The following is a 21,449-nucleotide window of genomic DNA, read 5'->3' on the forward strand; positions in this document are numbered from 1 at the left end:
CTATTTTTCTTATTAGTTTCTATTTTTAGGACCTCCAAGCAAGTGGAAAATCTTGAGGAGGAAAATCAAAGTTGCAAGGAAGTGGAAAAACTTGAGGAGGAAAATCAATTCAAGTTGAACAAGTGATAAACATGTGGGAAGATATTTTTTACAAATTTGTCTAACATATCTAGCCCTTCATTTATGTTCATCTCCACCCTCCATTCATCATTTTTTGGGCTATAAATACACTTCTCCTCTCACTCTCAAAAGACATTCCTTCATCCATTCCATCTCCTTGTCTCTCCATTTCCTCTCCATATTTCTTTTCCATTCTCTAGTTTTCTTGTTCTTCATTTTCAAGCCAAGAGAAAGAGAAGCCATGCAATACATCAATTTCCCAACCGCCATCCACCCTTGTGTCGTCCCTAGAAGATTGCTTGCTTTCAAGGATCTTCAAGTTCTTCGTCTCAAGGCTTTATCATTCATCTTTCAAGGTGTATTATATCCTTTCTCTTGTTTTCTTTGTTTGATTTTGTAAAACTATGAATTCTAGTTAACAATAATGTTTAGGGCAAAGTTTAAGCCCAATTTCTATGTTTAAATAAAGTTTTCGAATTCTATAATTGTGATTCTAAGTCGCTTATGTGAGTTTGTTCGATTAAATTTGCTTTACAGAAAACTTTTATATGTTTATCTTATTTGGGTCGACACTTATAGGATTTGCATGTAATTGGTGCTAGGTTTAAGAACATGAAATCGACTTTTCGTTTTGTGTAACTTGAATCAAAAGTAGTAAAGGTTCTGGACAAGAATCGAATTTAATTGAAGAGGATTGCAATTAGGTGGACTTTTCCATAACTAAGTTGTACACTTGAGTTGATAGCCTTTCTCTATGTCTAATGCGTTGAACATGTCATGATTGACTAGCTTTCTAGGGCTTGATTGCATGTTTGATAGGATTAATCTAGGTGCTTTCGCTTAGGTTAATTAGCATTGAAAAGTAAAATATGGGAAATCATTTGCTTTCGAATGTTTCACATGATCAACTCCTCTCTCATGACTTGGAAGAACAATTATAGGGTTTGAATCGAATTTGATTACATGGAATTGATTTTGATCTTTGTTCCTTGCGTTCCACCCTTGTATATATGTTTTTACGTTTTCTTTATTTTATTTATTTTAATTTTAATTTTAAGAATCCTAATCCCCCCTTATTTGTGTTTACTTGTATATATTTATTCTTTATTTTATTTTTGTAAATAATACTTTATTATTTTAATTCTTTATTTGTTTATACAATTGTATATATTTATATTCTTTATTTTATTTTTGTAAATAATACTTTTCTTTATTTGTTTCACAATTACAAGTGTACCCTCAATCCCCGGATAGAACGATCCCTATTTGCTTATACTACTAACGATATTTCAGGGTTAAATTGCGCGCTCGCTTTGAGCGCATCAATTTTTGGCGCCGTTGCCGGGGATTGAAAAATCACTTGTTAAATTGTGTCATTTATTGTATATATTTGTTGTTTAAAAATAGTTTGAAACTTAGTTTAAATTAACTAGGATGTTATTTATATTATTGAACACGAATTTTAATTGTAGGTTGTAAATTGAGAGGAATAGGTGAAGTCTCTTTTGTTAATATTGGCCTAAACCCCTTATTGGTACCTAGCTCAGGTCCCTTAAGGTTGAGGGCGGCCTTTATTAACACTTGTTGAACTGTCTTCACACTTATGAACTTTTTCATCTTAGTAAGTATAGCCTATGTGGAATGGTGTCTAGGAAGGGGACAACGTTCATGACGGGTTTTTGAATCCAGAAGTGCTTGCAAATGGGCCTAAACCACTATGTGGGAGTAGCTCATGCCAAAATGGATTTTTCCTCTCGTGTTCGTCCTCCCCCACCTGGCCATTTCAGTAAGGTTGCCCAAACGATTTGAAAGGGAGTTTGTGTCTAGGCGACTATACTTGGGCCGCACGTCCACTTGATTTACCGCTTGGAATTTGATTCGATATCAATAATGTTTATAATAAAAGAAATACTTGTGAATACTCTATACGTGTAAATTATTTTGTTGTTTCACACTTTAAACTTGTAAAAATACTTTTCACGTTTTAGACTCACTTGAGTACTTAACTTGTGTCTTGTGTACAATATACTTGTTTATACTTGTAGTTTGTAATTAATATTTATACTTGTTTTTATTTTGTATTTCTTTGTTAATTATAGTTACTAACTTTATTTAATGTAGGTACTGTCTGGCTGCAAGACGTAAAATACAAGCGCTACTTGGGAGGCAACCCAATTCAGAATATAATCAGATTTGCTTTCTCTTTCCCTATTTCTTTTTATTTTTTTAATTTTTCTCTTTAGTTTTTATTTTAAGATTTGTTTTCGTAAATGTCTTCTATCTATGCTTACTTATTTCATTGCATGCTTTTAATTGATTACATTGAGGATAATGCAATATTTAAGTGTGGGGGAAGAGATTTATATTTTTTTCTTTCATTTTGAGTCCTATATATATATTTGTCTTTTATTTTTGAGTCCTTTATATAAAAAAAATTATAAAAAAAATATTAAAAAAAAATTTGCATTCATTCAGTCTTATTAAATTCAGCTATTTACAAAAAAAAAATTAAAAAAAAATATATAATAATAATAATAATAATACTAAGCCATGTCTGCATCTCTGTAGGAGTTGAGACTGAGCTCAAGGGAAATGTGAGAGCTACCGCCATAACCGCCACCTCCCTCGGAAGTAGTCTTCATGTTGCCCGAGATGTCCTCACCATGCATGGGGAATAGTGGAAGGGTTTCAATCTCCTGGTGATCTCCTCCTTGTTGTTCCATGAAAGATTGTCCTCCTGTTGTGCCAAAGGAGGTAGTACTGGTATTAGTGTTGAAGGGTGAGGAGGAATATGGGTCAACACCATAGCTGACACGTGACCCAAAGTTTAGATCAATGGATCTACCATCATCAGTAGAACTAGTGGATCCAAAATTGAGATCGAGAGATCCACCAACCGGAACGTTCCGAAATTCCTTCAACTTCTGCCTCTCACGAGCCTTGAGGTTCTGGAACCAAAAGAAAACGTTTTTGTCCTCGATCTGCCCATACTGTTTCAGATGAAGGCAGATCTCTTGAATCTGCTCTGGAGTTGGGTACTTAAAACCCTTATCATAGTAAAGGCCCTTGAGGATTCTTAGTTGAGGCGGTGTGGGAGCCCACCGGTTACTACTCCCGGCTGCTTGGATGCTTCCTCCCTCCTCCTCGGTTGGTTGCTGGGCTTGTAATTCCATTTGTTGCTGGGTTTGTAACTCCATTAGTTGCAGAGTTCGTGGTTCCATGTTGATGAAGAAAGGATTTGAGTTTCGAAAGAAAGGCTGAAGGGTTGAGAGAGAAAGACTGGAACTCGGAAGAATTTTCTTTTGGAGTGAACAGTCGCTCAGAATGCACCTATTTATAGAACGAGTGAGCAGATCTCCACCGTTGGATCGACGATCTCTGAGATTAAATCTACGCGTTGGATTAAAGTCACCCGAAAACACGGAAAAGCTGTTGGCTCGTGAAGGACACGTGGGGGAACCAAACTGATCTCGAGGAGCTGTGACAGATAAGCTACAGCCGAAAGCAGGTTTAATTGCCGTGAATCAAGGAAAAGAAAGGACGCGTGGGGGAATCAAACGAATCTCGAGGATCCGTGACAGACAAGCTATAGCCGAAAGCATGCCATAAATCCAGGAAAAGAAAGGAATATTTACACGTGGGGGAGTTTCTTGGGCCGTGAACTGTCATAACTCTTCTCCTTCCCGGAGAAGCTTTGTTAAAACCGTGTGCCTGTTGAGATTTCTACCCTATTTTGTGCTTTACATATACATCCTTTTTTGTCTCCTCCAGATTTTACTAAGGTTTGTCTAAGTGTGCAGTTTCAAATTCCTTCTACTTCCTCATGGCTCGAACCAAGGTTACCCCTCGCAGGGGCGTCAATCAATGCCGTGTTCTCTCTTTGGAAGAAGAAGGTCGTCAAGCGGCCACTAGAGCTGGACTTACTCGTCCATGGGACCATCGTCCTATCCGTGAGCGTACCCGCAGTCCCCCTCCTCTGCCTCGTCGCTCTCCCAGACTGCATCCCGGAGAGTCTTCTTCCTCACCAGCTGCTCGTGCTCCTCGGCCTGTGGCCACCCTGGAAAGCTTGTCGGATTCAATTGATGATTTGCGCTCCTCTCTCCGCGATGGTATTATGGTGACAGATTGGAGAGTCAATTGCATGATCGATTACATCTCTGAGATGAACTGCTCTTTGATCCGCTGTCACACTGCAATAAACAAGCTTGCTCAGGAAGTCAATAACTTGCAGAGTTATCCTCCTGGGTTTCCTCGCAAGGACGCTACTGCATCACAACATGAGGACCCGCCTCCGAAGGCTGAAACCAGCAAGAGGGCTGCCACTCGCCCGCATACCGCTCCTCCAAAGGAGTAAATGGAGGTACAAGTCTAGGCTGAAAGACTTTAAACATTAAGCGCTGCATGGGAGGCAACCCATTTCAACTGTAGCTGTGGAGGAGACATCAAACGCAGATTTGCTTTCTTGAACTCTTCCTTCTATTTTATTTTCTTAAATTTTAAGTTGTTTTAGGTTTCGTTGTGTTCATTTTCTCTTCTATGCTTGATTTATGCTTTGCATGATTTATATTTGTTTATACATTGAGGACAATGCATGAATTAAGTATGGGGGAAGGGTTATTGCTTTATTGTGTTTTTAGTAGTTAGTATAAAAAAAAAATAGTTGAAGTTGGATTGTGTTTTTTGTGTTTTTAATTGATGTTGTGATACACTAAGGTATATTGGATTAAACATAGTCTTGAAAAAGGGTAGCTGTTTCAGTCCCATTGCACATCGAGACTCCCTGTTCCCGTACCTAAGTGTGGAAATTAAATTATTTAAAAAAAAAAAAAATTTGGTTACTTTTGTTTTTGTTTTTGAGTCTTAGAATGCCCTTTCAACTGTCTAAGATGATTCTATATCTCTGAAATCATGATTAAAAGATGATCACAAAATTGAGATGATTTTTAAAATGGTATTCTTTGGTTAATTGAGATATATGAAAAATGCATGCATGTGTAGTGGATATGGATTTCGTAACCTTGGTACAGAATATGAGCATGTTAGGATGAGTTTTGATTCATAAAAGCCCATGTGAGATATTTGAGCCATGTCCCTTTTTCTTGGAGTGATAATTGAAAAATATATTCTTAATTTTTTGGCGATGTTTTGATGATCTCATTACTCTTTCATTTGATTGATTGCTTGCCATAGATTAAGTTTGATGGACTAGAGAATGCTAGAATTCGCTCTTGTGCTTGTTGAGACGTTTGTCAATACATGGCCCTGATTCTGGAAGGGATAGAGGCAACCTAGGAATTATCACCATTGCCAAATAAGCATGTGTCCCTATTTGTGCCCGTCATGGGACTCCCTTAGATAAACCCCTTTGAGCTTACATTAAGCCTTTTCTTTCATCACCCTTAAATCCTTAACCCTGAACCTTAGTATAGCTACACTCCTACCCTTTGTTCTAAAAACTTAGTGGAGCTATATTTTGGGACTTTACTTGAGGATTTGGCATTGAGAACGAAGATTGAGAAGAGGTGAAAGTTCAAGTGTGGGGGTAGACTTGTCCATGAAAAAAAAAAAATTTGTGAAAGCCGTGAAAAATGAAAAGAAAAGAAAAAAATTGTGTACGGCTAGAAAAGAAAAGAAAGAAAAATGTTTATGGATTTTAGTCTCCCATACTTAGTGATTTTGGAGTTTACTTTGAACTGAAGGCCCACTACAGAAAAATTTGGCCTTTGTCCATTCCACTATAGTTCTAGGGAAGTTTACAATGAAGATTTGGCCCAACATGAAGACATTAGGCCTTTTTATGTTACCTCTAGGGAAAGTGACGTTTTTGCAATGCCTTGGTGGATTTCTTGAGGTCTCTACATCTACATGTGCTCTGCTAGGTTTTTAGGACACTTTGATAAATCTTTACCCTTCATTTCTTAAAACCTTGAGCCTTGGCCCCATTACAACCCTAAATAAGACCTTCTTGATCCTTAAGATGGGACAGCCTTTGATTTGTGGAGATGAGTTACAAGAGTTGAACCTATGGCTTGGGTCCATCCGTGCAAGTAGTTGATATCCTTCATGAGATCTTTTCAAAAAAAAAATTATATTCACAAAGTGCTTTTCGTTTCTTATATATGTGAGCTATTTGATTGCCTCAAAATATTTTCTCTCACATATAATTGAGTGATTATAAGCTTTTAAGCATTGTCTTGAATTCTGAGAGAAGAAAGAGTGGATATACCTTGTGAGGATATGAATCATACTTGTTCGAAGCATGCTTAACAGAAACCATCACCATTATTACAACCAAGTCCTACTTGTGTATGTGTGGATTATATGTTTTAATTAACTCTTGAATATCTACATATTGATTCTTGGTTGAGTGCTAATCTTGATGTAGTGAAAGTAGGAGATTTCTGAGACAAAAAGTTGAAGGGCAATAGAGTCATTGTTTTTGTAGAGTCTTTAATTTTCGTTGAGTGTTAGTGTGTGTCTTAGTGTGATTTTGCTAAGGGACTAGCAAAAGCTAAGTGTGGGGGAATTTGATAGGAGCATTTTAATGCGACGTTTTAACTGCATTTCCCTACATTTCTTACGTTATTTCCTTATTAAAATCCTGTTTAGGAAAGTTTCCATTCTTTGATTGGGAAAGTTCCTATTTGTAGAAAGTTTATATTTTTGTAGTTTCTATTTATCATTTTTAGTAAGTTGCCATTTTTCATTTTAGGAAAGTTTCTATTTTTCTTATTAGTTTCTATTTTTAGGACCTCCAAGCAAGTGGAAAATCTTGAGGAGGAAAATCAAAGTTGCAAGGAAGTGGAAAAACTTGAGGAGGAAAATCAATTCAAGTTGAACAAGTGATAAACATGTGGGAAGATATTTTTTACAAATTTGTCTAACATATCTAGCCCTTCATTTATGTTCATCTCCACCCTCCATTCATCATTTTTTGGGCTATAAATACACTTCTCCTCTCACTCTCAAAAGACATTCCTTCATCCATTCCATCTCCTTGTCTCTCCATTTCCTCTCCATATTTCTTTTCCATTCTCTAGTTTTCTTGTTCTTCATTTTCAAGCCAAGAGAAAGAGAAGCCATGCAATACATCAATTTCCCAACCGCCATCCACCCTTGTGTCGTCCCTAGAAGATTGCTTGCTTTCAAGGATCTTCAAGTTCTTCGTCTCAAGGCTTTATCATTCATCTTTCAAGGTGTATTATATCCTTTCTCTTGTTTTCTTTGTTTGATTTTGTAAAACTATGAATTCTAGTTAACAATAATGTTTAGGGCAAAGTTTAAGCCCAATTTCTATGTTTAAATAAAGTTTTCGAATTCTATAATTGTGATTCTAAGTCGCTTATGTGAGTTTGTTCGATTAAATTTGCTTTACAGAAAACTTTTATATGTTTATCTTATTTGGGTCGACACTTATAGGATTTGCATGTAATTGGTGCTAGGTTTAAGAACATGAAATCGACTTTTCGTTTTGTGTAACTTGAATCAAAAGTAGTAAAGGTTCTGGACAAGAATCGAATTTAATTGAAGAGGATTGCAATTAGGTGGACTTTTCCATAACTAAGTTGTACACTTGAGTTGATAGCCTTTCTCTATGTCTAATGCGTTGAACATGTCATGATTGACTAGCTTTCTAGGGCTTGATTGCATGTTTGATAGGATTAATCTAGGTGCTTTCGCTTAGGTTAATTAGCATTGAAAAGTAAAATATGGGAAATCATTTGCTTTCGAATGTTTCACATGATCAACTCCTCTCTCATGACTTGGAAGAACAATTATAGGGTTTGAATCGAATTTGATTACATGGAATTGATTTTGATCTTTGTTCCTTGCGTTCCACCCTTGTATATATGTTTTTACGTTTTCTTTATTTTATTTATTTTAATTTTAATTTTAAGAATCCTAATCCCCCTTATTTGTGTTTACTTGTATATATTTATTCTTTATTTTATTTTTGTAAATAATACTTTATTATTTTAATTCTTTATTTGTTTATACAATTGTATATATTTATATTCTTTATTTTATTTTTGTAAATAATACTTTTCTTTATTTGTTTCACAATTACAAGTGTACCCTCAATCCCCGGATAGAACGATCCCTATTTGCTTATACTACTAACGATATTTCAGGGTTAAATTGCGCGCTCGCTTTGAGCGCATCACTTGGTCCTTACCCTGGTGTCTTTGGTATTCCTGGAGACGAGTCAACAGAAGCAATACAACCTGGTTCACCTCCATATTCTTATTATCCCACACCCTATTATTTCTCTCCTTCCAAAAACCCCACAAATTATAAACAAAGGCTACCCATAAATTAGGAGGCAAGTTAGATGCACAACACCCAAACCATTCCATAAACTGCAAATGCCGAGCCCTAGAAAAGTAGGCCATCTGTACAACCCTAGGGATGGCATCCAACACTGCCATCACAAACGGACAAAGCCTACAAAGATGTTGAATTGTCTCTTCTCCTATTCCACAAAGAACACATGGCCTAATCTCCAAAGGAACCTGTTTCTCGATCAATCTAGCTATTGTAGGTAAACAATTGTTCAACACCTTCCATAAAAAAATTTTAGTCGTACCTGGGACCTTGGTAAACCATACTTTCTTCCATAGATCTTGTGTGTGCAAAGGAGTCTCTTGCACCATCTCCTCCTCCATCAATAGTCTATAAGCACTCTTAACTGAAAAAATCCCTTTGGAGTCAAAATGCCACACCCAACAATCTTTAACCCTTCGATTACTCAAAGGAATAGACAAAATGAAGGGGATATCATCAACATGACAAACTTGCCAGACTAAAGTTTCATTCTAGCTGCCCTCATTATTCATCAGATTACTGACCTTCCAACCTGCATCTCTGCCTCCCTGAACAGGTAATAACCGAAATGGAGCAGCTCTAGGTAGCCATGGGTCATCAATCAGGATATCATTCCCATCTCTCACTTGCCAACGTGCCCCTTTGACTAGAACACTTCTAGCCTCAGAAATACTCCGCCAAGAAAAAGAAGGTGTTGGATGAGATTCCGCATCCCAAAAAGAAGATTCTGGAAAGTACTTGGCCTAGCCTTGTACATTTTGGCAATCAATGAGTTTGGAAATTGAACAATTCTCCAGCCCTGTTTAGCTAACATAGCCTTATTAAAAGCATGTAGATCTCGGAATCCTAAACCTCCTTCTTTCCTTGGCCTGCAAAGGAACTGCCAGGATTTGCAATGAATTTTTCTTTGTTCATTAGAACTCCCCCACCAAAATCTTGCACATTTCTGTTGAAGATCATCACAAAAAAATTTTGTTAATTGAAAACAACTCATAGCATATGTAGGTAAAGATTGAGCCACCACCCTAATCAAAATATCTTTACCAGCACCACTAAGAAGTCGACCTTGCCAAGTTTGAAGTTTCTGATCCAGACGCTGCTGAATATATTGAAAAGTGCTAGTTTTATTCCTTCCAACATAAGTAGGCAAGCCAAGATACTTCTCATGAGACTCCACTACTGTAACTCCCAGAAAAGTAGCTAACAAATGCTGATTATCACGGTCCACATTTTTACTAAACGTAACAGAACTCTTTTGAAAATTTACTTGCTGCCCAGATGCTTTCCCGTACACCTTCAATACATTACTAATTTCCTGACAAGCCTGTAAATTAGCATTCGCATACATCATACTGTCATCTGCAAAGAGAAGATGATTAACCATGGGAGCTCCATCACAAATAGAAATACCAGGTAACACACCTAACTCAGCCTTTTTTTCAACAAAGCAGATAGCCCCTCTGCTCCAAGGAGAAACAAATAAGGTGATAAAGGATCCCCTTGTTGCAATCCTCTAGAAGGCACCACATAACCCCTGGGCTTTCCCCGCACCAGAAAGGAATAACGAACAGAAGAGACACACTGCATAATCATCTTTACCCAATTGTGAGCAAATCCCATCCGCTCCATTACTTTCTGCAAAAACCCCCACTCCAATCTATCATAGGCTTTACTCAAATCCAATTTCAATGCCATATATTCCTCACCTGCTCTTTTGTTATGAATGAAATGAGCTAACTCATTAGCTGCCAAGGTATTATCAGTTATCAATCGACCTGGAATAAAAGCACTCTGGAAGGGTGATATAATCTGAGGCAAAATTAATTTCAACTTGTTGGCAATAACTTTCAAACACAACTTGTAGATTACATTACACAACGCAATTGGTCTCAAATCTGCCATAGTCTCCGGATTAGCAATTTTAGGAATTAGACAAATATGAGTGTAATTGATCTGTTTAAGCAACTGACCAGTCTGTAGAAAATTATGTACTGCAGTAGTAATATCATTACCTATACTCTCCCAATAATGATGGAAAAATAACGGCGGCATTCCATCGATCTGGTCTAGGCGACTTTGTAGGGTACATTTGAAACAAAGCCTCCTTCACCTCCTCACAACTATACTAGGAACAAAGAGAAGTATTCATCTCCTCTGTAACTGAAGGAGAAATAGCCTGAAGAGTTTCCTCCAATGCCCCACCATCAATAGTTCCTGCCTTATACATCTTCTCAAAGTACCTCACAACCACTGTTTCTACATCATCGTCATCTTCTTTCCAAGCCCCTGCTTCATCGTAAAGACCCCTAATAATTTTTTTTTCTTTTCCTATTAGAGGCTTTCCGATGAAAGAACCCCGTGTTGCGATCTCCCTCCTTGAGCCATGAGACTTTAGCTCGTTGACTCTAATACAATTCCTCCTCCGAAAGTAATCTCTCCAAGCGGTCCATTAGACTTCTCCTCTCCGCCAACAGAGCCGGGTTCAATGACAAGCTAAGTAGTTCCTCTAGCCGTGATCGAATCTCCATGATCGCTTTCTGCCTATCACCAAACACACTTCGTTGCTAGGCATCCAGTGCAATACAAGTCCTTTCAATCTTCTTCGAGGCCAGAAACATAGGGTGCCCCAGAACCTGACGTTGCCACTGCTGCTGAACAATCTCATGACAACCCTCATGCTGTAACCACATTGATTCAAGCCTAAACCTATGATATCTCCTCTTCTGGATAATAGGAACTGCACTAATACATAACAAAATCAGAATATGGTCTGACTTGCTAGGTGGTAAATGCATGACCCGAGAATGGATGAAGCTGTCTAACCATTCCGCCGTAGCAACCACCCTGTCCAACCGAACCTTCGTCTCCGAATCACTCCAAGTATATGGACACCCATAAAACCCCAGGTCCACCAATTCTGCATATCCCAGAGCCTCCCGGAACCCACGCATTTGGCTCTCCGGTCGCGGTCTTCCATCCAATTTCTCCGATGCCAATAGAATTTCGTTAAAGTCGCCAAGTACCACCCACGGAAGACTGTCATCATCACTCAAAGCCTTGAGGATATCCTAAGATTCGTGCCTATCAGCGGCCCCTGGATTACAGTAAAACCCCGTGAAGCGCCACCGCATAAGACCATCTCCTTCCTCTACCATTGCATCAATAAAACGAGCCGTTGAAGGCTGCCGGAACTGGATCTTCACCTCTTCATTCCAGAATAAACCTACCACCTGCCAGCCCAACGCTCATCACACCCTCTGCATGATCAAACCCTAGGTTGCATCGCAATCGCTCGAACTCATCTGTGTCTCTGATTTTAGTTTCAATCAGGAACACCAATTTCGGTTTGTGCTGTGAGATCAAGATCTTCAAAGCACGCCGTGTGGAAGGGTTACAAATCCTCCGACAATTCCAGAACAATACGTTCAGGGCCATAAGAAACAATTCAGATCAAGGAAACCCTAGGTTTCTGATCCCAACCCTAGCTCCGAGAAACTAGGTCAATAGAAAAACTTTTGTCAGTCTCTTTTTCTTTAAACATAGTTAAACGTAAGGAGAGTGAAATTCAATCCCTGTATTACAATTTGTATTTCATGGTTTTTTTAGTATCTCATTATTTTATTTTATTTTGTAAAAAGTCTTAACTATAAAATAAAAAAGAAATGTGAATTGTAAATAAATAGGCTCTCTATTTTTTATACTTCTAAATATATACAGTATAGTAGTATACAATATAAACAAATAATTTAATAATACAAGATAAAAAAGAGTCCGGACATAGACCCCTCCCATCTTTATTTGCAGAGCATTTGGAGAAATTAACGGTCAAATACGATACTCATCTGTTACGATAAGCATCGGAAGCATAATCAACAGAATCATTGTGTTTGAGGAACTTAGATGAGGAACTAAATAATAACAGATTTCATAGAAAAAAACTGGGTTATCACATGTACGGTCCCTTTATTATTATTCACTTGATTATTCATAATTTATATATAAGCTTGTCCTCCTAGATTTATCAAATTATAATGAGTAATTCTATTAGAACCTCCATGTTTTTTCACCTGACTTCACCTCCTACCAAGCATCTTCACATATTGCGCTATTGCAGCATATCGACACTATAATGCTCGTCACCCAGGTGATTGCTGTTTTATTTGGCTCTAATAATACAAATATCACTTGGCAAGTTTGGATGAAATAAACCTTCTCCTTGGAAGGCATCCGGATGTTAAGCCTCTTGGTAAGTTTTGATTTTGATTTATTATTTTAATTATGAGAAGAAATTTTCGAATATATAGTTTTCATATAACAATGAATTCTAACTACATTATGCCTCTTTGTAAGTTTAGATGAAATAAACCTTCTCCTTGGAAGGCAGATGCTCTTTAACGGTTTTCTTTGTCTGCGTTGACTTGGTGGGACGAGCCTACTCAATTCATTCATGACCAATGTCGACGAGATAAATTTGGTCTCTCTAACTTTTGTTTTCATTGATTTGTTCTTTCTCTTTGTGCTGGTTGTATTGTTTAAATTTAAAGCCACTCGTTTTGTTCTTCATGAGTTGGGCTGACAAGACCCGCCCCGAATTCCACCCTGGAATCCGAAGTGGCCCTGCGGGACCCACCTTTAAAGAAGATTTACCAAAAATTTCGGCATAACCTCCCTTAAAAAAATGGGTAACCCAAAATCCTGTTGAAAGCTAAATTCACTTCTAATAATCCAACCACAACTCCTGGAGCCACCCTGCTCCCACATTTAAACAACCCAACTCACAGCTACCCACATCAAACATAAACTCCGAAAGATACAATTTACTACAATCACCCAATTTAGGTCATAGACCTCAAATATAATACATCAAAGTTGGGTCACACATCCCTTAGTAATCAGAGCATTCTAGGAATATAAAAAGACAAGGAATACAGTAGGTTAACCAGGTAACCTACAGAATGTGATGGCGGAAGCAGGTGCAGTAACTATGGCTCACTCTCGTACACCGAGCAACAGTACTGCAATCTGGGCATTTGAAACCGAAGGGCCCAGGGAAAAGTATATAAAAACGTTAGCGTGAGTGGACAAAAATAAATAATTGAAAGAAAAAGGGTTTTATACTTTTCCAAATTTATTTCCATAAAACTCCCGATGCATGCAATATTTAAGAAAAACCGACTAGCCCCGCTAGTCAAGAACAACAACCAAAGAACATAGGGGAAATGGGTTCACCATACGGGAATGGAGCCCCTCAGGCTCTACCTACCCTCGACTGCCATTCGCACATAGATTGTGCGAGGAGGAGAACTAATAACCTCAACTACCATTCGCACATAGATTGTGCGAGGAGGAGAATATAACCTCGACTACCACCCACGTGAGGAGGAGAAAGCTACCTCACTGCCACCCACAAACACAAAGTAAGTGAGGAGGAGACCTAAGCACATGACCCGCGATGGTGAAAAGAAGATAGTCGAAAGCCAAGAAAAACTGTATAATTTCCCCTACTTATTTCACAAAAACGGAATCCAATATATAAAGACGTGACCCCGCACGCCAAGCTCATCTCAAGTTCAAATATAGAATAGGGTATAAATAAGTATAAAATCTTACTTCCTCGAAATCTCATTATAATGTCAAATCGTCGAGTAAAAATAAATAAATAGTATAAATTGATCCGCATGAGTCAAAGTCCTCAAATCGAGCATAACGAAATTTAATTCAAATGTTCAAACCAATAAATCAATCATAAACCAAACCAAAATAAAATGCTCGATAATTAAGTTGATAATTCAATATCTTAAAACATGCGGAATTTAATTTGCATGCATCAATTAAAATCAAAGGTCCACTCACAAAATGCGGTCAATCCTGACGTCGCTCGTGATTCTCCTCGTATGGAGACTCCTCTCGTCCTGTACGAATAACAATCATAAATATAATTTACAGGACGGATTCTAACTTTACGATACTTATAATTGAAAAGGTAAAATCATCCCCCTTCCTACAAATTCGACTTCTCAACAATCTACCACATTCTTAACTCCATCAATATTCAATCATCGATAATTAATTTCTTGAGTGAATTCGAAATAATTCCGACGTTCGAATTCACGTAATCCGATAATTATACCATTTAATCTCAATCCGAAAATCCTCCGATGTCAACCAAACTTCATACATTAAATCCTACAACCATTAACTGGTATAGGGGATTAAAATGACATCTAAAACCCTACAACACGCGCCTCCACGCGCTTCCTACAGTACCACGCGCCGGCGACGACCAGCTCCGATGACCACCAAATTCCGGCAACAACATCATCTCAACAGACCCAATCAACTTCTCAACTACAACATTGATCAATTTTACCTCTAAGTGGCCGAATCGAACCGGTGAAATTTTTCCAGAAAAGCTCAAGAACCCTAGAATCGGGTTCGATCGATTCCACCTCCACACTGCAAATTGAGAAGCAAGACCTTAGGCAAAATGATCTCCTGCAAAAACCGAACCTTCGATGTGAATATGGTGGCCGGAGGTGGCCGGAGGTGGCCGGAATGGCCGGAAATCGGCAAAATCCCCAAAACTGCAACCTTACCTTCCCAGCGTGAAATCGAGCTTTTCCATCCAAAACTCCCCAAACCCAGGTCACTGGTATCACAAGCGGGTTGAGGCGCCCCTGTGGTGACCGGTTGCACGCCGGATGGTGGCCGGAATCGCCGGAATTGATGGAAGAGGGAGAAGGGCTGAACCGGAGGAAGAGAGATCGGGGGAGAGGAGAGAGAAAGAGTTGGGGTGGTTTCCGGAAATGGAAACCCACCCGGGTAACTTTCCACTTTTATCAAAAGTTACCATGAACAGTAACTTCACAATTTCGGCCATAACTCTCGCATACGAAGTCCGATTTTTACAAACCACATATGCTCGCGCTCGGTTTAACGTCCCCTACAACTTTCGTGAAGAACATTTTCTCAAATTTTGACCCGAACAAAAAGTCAACTTTTAGGGTCACTAAATCATTCATAACGGTTAAAAAGAAAGTATCCAACAATTATATCCCAAATAAAGAGTAAATCGTAATTTCTGGGTTCGGGATGTAACAATCTCCCCCCCTTAAAAAAATTTCGTCCTCGAAATTAACATACCTGCTAGAAAAGGTGGGGATACTGCTGTCTCATTAAGTCTTCCGGTTCCCAAGTAGCTTCTTCCACCAAATGATTACTCCACAATACCTTAACTAAAGATATCGTCTTGTTTCTAAGGACCTGCTCTCTTCTGTCAAGTATCTGGATCGGTTTCTCCTCATAAGTAAGGTCCTCCTTCAAACGAATAGGTTGTTCTTCTAACACATGGGAGGGATCAGCAATATACTTGCGGAGTAGAGACACGTGGAAGACATCATGAATCTTTGATAACCTTGGAGGTAGAATCAATCTGTATGCAACTGGGCCAACTCGATCTTTAATCATAAATGGTCCAATGAATCGGGGACTAAGCTTCCCTCGCTTTCCAAATCTTACCACACCCTTCCAAGGGGACAATTTCAAGAACACCCAATCACCTTCTTGAAATTCCAAGTCTTTCCTGCGGTTATCCGCATAACTCTTTTGTCGACTCTGAGCAGTCTTGAGTTTCTCTTGAATCAACTTAACCTTTTCGGTGGTAATCCGTACAATCTCTGGACCTATGAGCTTCCTTTCTCCCACTTCATTCCAACATAAGGGAGTACGGCACTGTCTTCCATAGAGAGCTTCATAAGGAGTCATGTCAATACTGGAATGATAACTATTATTGTAAGCAAACTCAATCAATGCCAGATGACTATCCCAACTTCCTTTGAATTGCATAACACAGGATCTCAACATGTCTTCCAAAGTTTGAATGGTCCTCTCAGATTGTCCATCAGTTTGTGGATGAAATGCAGTGCTAAAACTCAATCCAGTACCCAATGCCGCTTGTAAACTCCTCCAAAATTTTGAAGTAAAACGAGGATCTCGATCAGAGACAATAGAAACAGGTGACCCATGCAGCCTTATTATTTCATTCACAAAAAGCTCCGCTAACTTGTCCATCCCGTAAGTCTTGTTAACAGGTAAGAAATGAGCAGACTTGGTGAGTCGATCCACAATCACCCATATACTATCATGACCATCCCGAGTTCGTGGAAGACCTGAAACAAAATCCATAGTGATGTGCTCCCACTTCCACTCCGGAATAGGCAACGGCTGTAGCAATCCTGAAGGTTTCTGTCTTTCTGCTTTTACCTGTTGGCATATCAAGCACCTACTCACATACTTTGCAATCTCCCTTTTCATATTCCGCCACCAATAATATGGTTTTAAAGTTCGATACATTTTTGTCCCACCAGGATGCATAGCGTAAGCAGAACTATGAGCCTCATCCAAAATCTCTCGTTTAATATCAGGAAGATTAGGTACACATATTCTATTCTCAAACATTAAGGCTCCATCTCCTCTAAGAATAAAGTCTGTTCTAGTGCCATCAGCCACTGCTTCTTTTAATTGACTTAAATATTCATCTTCATCTTGTGCCTCCCGCACCTTATCAATGAGATTCGGCCTCACATGGAAGCTAGCTAACAATGCTCCAGACCCTTCTTCAATTGCCAAATTAACTCCTGTAGATCGCAATTCATAAAGTAAAGGGACTCGAATTGTCTTCAGATGGGCTAAAGAGCTAGAGGGCTTTCGGCTAAGTGCATCAGCTACCACATTAGCCCTTCCTGGATGGTATTCGATAGTGCAATCATAGTCCTTAATCAACTCTAACCACCTCCTTTGCCTCAAATTTAAGTCCCTTTGGTCAAGCAGATACTGGAGACTTTTGTGATCCGTAAAAATCTGGCATCGTGCTCCATAAAGGTAGTGTCTCCATAGCTTAAGTGCCAAAACCACAGCAGCAAGCTCAAGGTCATGAGTCGGGTAGTTCCTTTCGTGAGGTTTCAGCTGTCTAGATGCGTAAGCAATCACATTCCCATGCTGCATCAACACACAACCTAAACCTTGCCTTGAGGCATCACTGTAAATCACATACTCCCCGCTATCATCAGGCAATACTAAAACTGGGGCACAAGTTAAACGTCTTTTGAGTTCTTGGAAACTTTGCTCACACTCATCCGACCAAACAAATTTAGCACCTTTCCTGGTCAATTTAGTGAGGGGGGCTGCAAGCTTAGAGAAATCCTGCACGAACCGCCGATAATAACCGGCTAAACCCAAGAAACTACGAATCTCCGTCACTGTGGTGGGTCTTCCCCAATTCAAAACCGCTTCCACCTTTTGAGGATCCACACTAATACCTTCAGCTGATACCACATGACCCAAGAATCCTATGCTGTTAAGCCAGAACTCACACTTACTTAACTTAGCATATAGTCTAGCCTGCCTCAAGGTCCGAAGTACTAGTCTCAAATGCTTAATATGAAGCTCATCACTCTTGGAGTAAACCAGAATGTCATCAATGAATACGATAACAAAACGGTCCAAGTATGGACGGAATACTCGATTCATGAGATCCATAAAGGCTGCAGGAGCATTGGTTAATCCAAAAGGCATCACCACAAATTCGTAGTGACCATAACGTGATCGAAATGCTGTCTTGGGTACATCGGACTCTCTTATCCGGAGCTGGTGATAACCTGTCCTCAAATCAATCTTAGAGAAGACTTTGGCACCCCGCAATTGATCGAATAAGTCATCAATCCGTGGTAATGGATACTTGTTTTTCACTGTGACCTTATTCAATTTTCTATAATCAATACACAATCTCAAAGTACCATCCTTCTTCTTAACAAAAAGCACTGGAGCACCCCAAGGGGACATACTTGGCCGGACGAAACCTTTATCCAACAGCTCCTGTAACTGAGTCTTCAACTCTTTTAACTCAGCTGGGGCCATTCTATAAGGTGCCTGAAATATAGGTGCAGTACCAGGGAGCAACTCAATGGTAAAATCTATTTCCCTTTCTGGAGGTAAACCAGGTAGTTCGTCGGGAAACACATCCGGAAACTTCCTGACTACAGGAATATCCTCAATGCTCAACACCGCCCTCTTTGTATCCACAATGTGTGCTAAATAAGCCTGACAACCTTTATTCATAAGCTTTTCAGCCGTAATGGCCGAAATCAGGCAAGAGGAGAGAATGTTTCTCTCACCACGGAAGGTGATTTCCGGTTTTCCTGGACTTCGAAACACTACTTCTTTACGGAAACAATCAACCAATGCACCATGCGTCTCCAAAAATTCCATCCCCAGAATTACATCAAACTCCATAAGGTCTAGAGGAATTAGATTGGCCTCTAGGCAAAACCCATCAACCATCACACCACAACCATTAAAAATCCACTCTATCTTAAGTGCTCTTCCCGCAGGTAAAGAAACATACCACTCACCAATGAGGAGTGATGATGGCACATTCGCAAAACATGCGAATCTACTGGACATAAAAGAGTGCGTCGCACCAGGATCAATTAAGGTTAAAGCAGGTTGATGAAAGATAAATAACGTACCAACGATAACTTTCGGTGAATCCCGGCCCTCCTGCTGGGTCATGGCGTGCAGCCTAGCATGTGTCGCAGGACGACCTCGCTGAGTCCTGCCCTGCTGAGAACTAGCTCGGCCTACCGAGCTGGTGCGGGCGCTGCTAGTAGAACCACCAGCAGAGGACTGACCAACAGTCTGAGTGGGGGTGGATCTAGCTCCCTGAGTCGCAAGGGGACAATCCCTCCTGAAGTGATCCAGCTGACCACAAATAAAACATCCTGCTGTCTGATACTGTCCAAACTGGGCTGGCTGGCTAGCAGAAGCCCCACTCGAACCACCATGATAACTCCTGGACCTATCAAACTGTCCAAACTGTCGTCCACTAGACTGACCCCGAGAGAATCTCCTGTCACGTCCCCTGAACCTAGTACGGGTCCTCGAACTGGAACCACTGCTCTTTCCACTACCAACTGAAGAACCAGAACCAGATGTGGAAGTAGCCCTCTTAGATGGACCCTGGCTAGGGCCACCAGGATCCCTAGGGTGAAATCCAGCAGGTGAGTCTGACTCAATGTCCATGGCATAAGATACTGCCTCAGCAAAGCTCCGATACGGTGTGCCTAACATCTTGTCCTTGAACTTGCCTCCAAGTCCCAAAACAAATCTACGAATCTTGCTTTGCTCGGTGCGAACCAAATCCGGCACATGGTGGGCTAGAGAGAGAAACTCCTGCTCAAACTCCAACACTGACTGATCATCTCTCTTCACTAAGCTCAAGAACTGGTCTTGCATCCGATTAAGGTGTGCATCACTAAAGTACCGTCCATAGAAATGGGTCTTGAACATATCCCATGTCATGGGGCCAACATTTGCAGGGTCATTTGATACATCAACCCACCAATGCCATGCGGTATCCTCTAGAAACTGTACCGCCAAAGTCACTTTCCTATCCTCTGGAAGGTCCATCTGGGAGAAAACTCTCTCCATCCTGTCAATCCACCGCTGAGCCTCTACAGGTGAGGCGGCTGAAGTAAAAGTCTGAGCCCCATGCCTCCTAGCACGCTCTACAGTATAATCAGTACGTGACCCAGGGAGTGCTGCGGCAATCTGCCTAAAGAACTGTCCAAAGGAATCCGCGAATCCCCTAGGTAACGGCTCATCTTCCCCAATCGGAGTTCTCTCACGTGCTCGGCGATTTCGAGCCATAGTACCTGAAGAAAGTATTTAAGAAGTTCAAGGATCAGTACAACAAGGTATCTACTTTACATGCATAATAACACGCTAATACCGAAGAGCATACGATGGGGATCCGCCGCGGTCGGGCCATCACTCGGGAGGTACCAGGCGTCATTAAGCATATAAAGTAGCAAGGAAGTAAGGAAGTCTACAGAATCTAGAAACCTAGTGCTCTGATACCAACTGACAAGACCCGCCCCGAATTCCACCCTGGAATCCGAAGTGGCCCTGCGGGACCCACCTTTAAAGAAGATTTACCAAAAATTTCGGCATAACCTCCCTTAAAAAAATGGGTAACCCAAAATCCTGTTGAAAGCTAAATTCACTTCTAATAATCCAACCACAACTCCTGGAGCCACCCTGCTCCCACATTTAAACAACCCAACTCACAGCTACCCACATCAAACATAAACTCCGAAAGATACAATTTACTACAATCACCCAATTTAGGTCATAGACCTCAAATATAATACATCAAAGTTGGGTCACACATCCCTTAGTAATCAGAGCATTCTAGGAATATAAAAAGACAAGGAATACAGTAGGTTAACCAGGTAACCTACAAAATGTGATGGCGGAAGCAGGTGCGGTAACTATGGCTCACTCTCGTACACCGAGCAACAGTACTGCAATCTGGGCATTTGAAACCGAAGGGCCCAGGGAAAAGTATATAAAAACGTTAGCGTGAGTGGACAAAAATAAATAATTGAAAGAAAAAGGGTTTTATACTTTTCCAAATTTATTTCCATAAAACTCCCGATGCATGCAATATTTAAGAAAAACCGACTAGCCCCGCTAGTCAAGAACAACAACCAAAGAACATAGGGGAAATGGGTTCACCATACGGGAATGGAGCCCCTCAGGCTCTACCTACCCTCGACTGCCATTCGCACATAGATTGTGCGAGGAGGAGAACTAATAACCTCAACTACCATTCGCACATAGATTGTGCGAGGAGGAGAATATAACCTCGACTACCACCCACGTGAGGAGGAGAAAGCTACCTCACTGCCACCCACAAACACAAAGTAAGTGAGGAGGAGACCTAAGCACATGACCCGCGTATGGTGAAAAGAAGATAGTCGAAAGCCAAGAAAAACTGTATAATTTCCCCTACTTATTTCACAAAAACGGAATCCAATATATAAAGACGTGACCCCGCACGCCAAGCTCATCTCAAGTTCAAATATAGAATAGGGTATAAATAAGTATAAAATCTTACTTCCTCGAAATCTCATTATAATGTCAAATCGTCGAGTAAAAATAAA

Source organism: Rosa chinensis, chromosome 2, assembly GCF_002994745.2.
Source record: "Rosa chinensis cultivar Old Blush chromosome 2, RchiOBHm-V2, whole genome shotgun sequence".
Lineage (NCBI taxonomy): Eukaryota > Viridiplantae > Streptophyta > Magnoliopsida > Rosales > Rosaceae > Rosa > Rosa chinensis.